Genomic DNA, 3,283 nt, shown 5'->3' on the forward strand with positions numbered 1-3,283 from the left:
GTGACCTAGTGCTTTCATCCAGAGCTCTTTAATGTCTGGCAGCGATTCTTATTGGATGTTTTACTGCCTACTGGCAAGTTGTGCTCTTATCAGGCTTGAATGCCAAGGACATTAAAATGTTAATAAAATTGGAGAAGTATGTTGCTAGAACCACAATATTGAGAAATTTACTTTGAATTGAGGAAAATAAATTTTAAAATGCTACTCTCAAGGTGTTATGAAAATGATACAGCTCTTGATGTGATTTTTACAACAGCGTAAGAGGACGACTAGCTAAAGCTATCACAGAGTGCACCTCGAAAATAACTGAATTCAGTACATGGTCAGTGCACACTGATAAAATCTCAGGGATATATGTCAAAAGTGAGGCTCAGAAAAATCTCCTCTTTCAGTTGGCCATCGTGGAAAGCCATTTATCCCTGGTTGTGGGCAGAAGAAGGGGAGAAATAGGGTAATTTTTTTAAGTAACGTGTTTGTTAGCATAACTTACATTGAGAAAAGTGCACAGATGATAAGCTCATTAAATATTACAAAGTGAATACACCCATGTAGCCGGCTCCCAATTCAATAAATAGGTCAGCACCTGTGCAACAGAAGCCACCCTAGGCCCCCGTCCTCCACAGGGCCCACTCCACTCCCATTTGCTATCTCTTATCCTGACTTCTGATCTCCTAGACTAGTTTTGCCTAGTTTTCACTATATAATTGGAATTATACAGGGCATATTCATTTCTGCTTGACTTTTTTGCTCAACATTATATTGTCAAGTATAGATGTAGTTCAGTCTCACTGGTGCACCATATTCAATAGAATGAATTTACCACAGTCTATTTATTCTTTCTACTGTGGTACATTTGGTTTGTTTTCAGAGTTTGGCTGTTAAGAGTAATGCTGCTATGAATTTCCACACACCCCCCCTCATCCTACCACCCTCTGACCCCCACATTTTTATTTGTTATATGCCTGGGAGATAAATTATTGGATTATAGTGGAGTCATATGTTCAGCATTAGTAGATGATGTCAGTCCTTTTCTGAAGTGGCTATACCAAAATGCAATCTTCCTAACTTTCACAATTCTGTGTGTATAGTGGTACGTCACTGTGGTTTTCTTTTGCATCTTCCTGATAACAAATAAGGTTATGTAGCTTTAAAATGTTTACTGGCTATTTGGATATCCTCATTTGTAAAGTGCTTATTCACTCGTGTCCATATTCCTCTTGTTTTTGTTTCTTTTTGTTATAAATTTGTGGGATTTCTTTATATATTTTGCGTTTGAGCCCTTTGTTGGTTATATATGTAGGAGATATCATCTCCCACTCTTTGGCTTGTTTATTCATGCTATTAACGTGTCTGCCAAAAATAAGCATCTTTAATTATAAAGTCTGGTATCTTTTTTCCCCTTTTTTTCTGGTTAGTGTGATTTGTGAACTGATTATATTTCCTGAGAAGTTCTACTCCCACTTAGCAGCTAGAAATCTTCAAGATAACACTGCCCCCGTGCTAACTGAATAATTAACAAAATCATATACTTTCTTCAACCCATCAGAGATCTAAGGTTGCACAACAGTCAGATGAACTTAATTTCAGAGTGACAAGCCTCTTTGAATAAAACCAGGAAGCTCAAATTTTTTTCAGGTCTGACACAGCCCAAGAGTTAGAGGCAGAAGCAAATATGAAGAAATCATCTGAAATGTTAACAAATTCTAAGGCATTGAGCATGAGCTGGTATATCATTTTAGACTATCCGGAAGCCCAGATAGAAAGGGAATTTGTACTCACTCTCGTACACTTTTCCATGGGTCTCCACTAGTGCCTTACAGGAAGGAGGTGATCAGTTGCTGCTAGAGGACAAGTGTGAAATATCACCCACGTCCCCAGGCAATTTACTCATAGAAGCCACCAAGGGAGGGGCAGCAGTCCCTCTGGCACCCAAGGCCACCAAGGTAAAGGAGAGAAGGGGAACCATCCTGCCTCTGGTAGACGGATAGGAAGAGCCTAGCAGGATCAACAGTGGTCTCCCCCTGGGGGAGGGACAAAAAGTAGAGAGAGACCTCTTCCATGACACAGGGGGGTAGGGACTACTGTAGGCCCTCACTAAACACAGAATATAAGAGAAACATACAAAAAATCAATTGTATTTCTATAGACTAGCAATAAGAATGTAGATACTGAAATTTTAAAAAATTAAATTAAAAATATAATACCATTTACAAATTTTAAAAAAATGAAATAAGTGTAAATCTAATAAACAAATGTGTACAGTATTTATAAGCTGAAAACTACAAAATGCTGATGAAAGAAATCAAAGGTTTAACTCAAACCTTTAACTCAACAGGCTAAAGATATACATGTAAAATACAATGTCTAGGGCTTCCCTGGTGGCGCAGTGGTTGAGAGTCCGCCTGCTGATGCAGGGGACACGGGTTCGTGCCCCAGTCCGGGAAGATCCCACATGCCGCGGAGCGGCTGGGCCCGTGAGCCATGGCCTCTGAGCCTGTGCGTCTGGAGCCTGTGCTCCGCAACGGGAGAGGCCACAACAGTGAGAGGCCCGCGTACCGCAAAAAAAAAACCAAAAAACAAAAACCACAGTGTCTACCAAAATTCCAGCAAGAATGTTTATAAAGACAAGATTATGCTAAAATTTATATAAGATGGGAAAGGAAGTAGAATAGCTGAAACATTTTGAAAAACAAGATTAAAATGGGAGGACTTCTCCTGCCCATCAGCTGTATAATCAGCTATTATATACGTACAATAATCAAGACAGTGCAGTTTTCCTAAAGGTATAGATACTCAGATAAATGGAATAGAATTGAGAACCCAGAAACTGAGCCACACAAATATGCCCAACTGATTTTTGACAGAGATGCAAAAGGTATTAAATTGAGGAAAGATAATCTTTTCAATAAATAGTGCTTTAGCAATTTGAAAGTCATAGGCAAAAAATAAATATAAACCAAACAAACCAAAGAAGGCCCTCAACCTAAAACTTACACAATTAAATATAAAACAGAAAACTATAAAATGAAAAAATACAAGAAAATCTAAGGGACTTAGAACTCGACAAAGAGTTATTAGACTTGACACCAAAAGCACTATCCATAAAGAAAAAAACTGGCAGATTAGACTTCATGAAAACTAAAAATGCTTCCTCTGTGAGTGATCCTGTTAAGAGGATGAAAAACAAGCTACAGATTGGGAGAAAATATTTGCAAACCATTTACTCAACAAAGGACGAGAGCTTCCCTGGTGGCGCAGTGCTTGAGAGTCCGCCTGCCGATGC

The sequence above is a fragment of the Orcinus orca genome, chromosome 18, assembly GCF_937001465.1.
Source record: "Orcinus orca chromosome 18, mOrcOrc1.1, whole genome shotgun sequence".
Lineage (NCBI taxonomy): Eukaryota > Metazoa > Chordata > Mammalia > Artiodactyla > Delphinidae > Orcinus > Orcinus orca.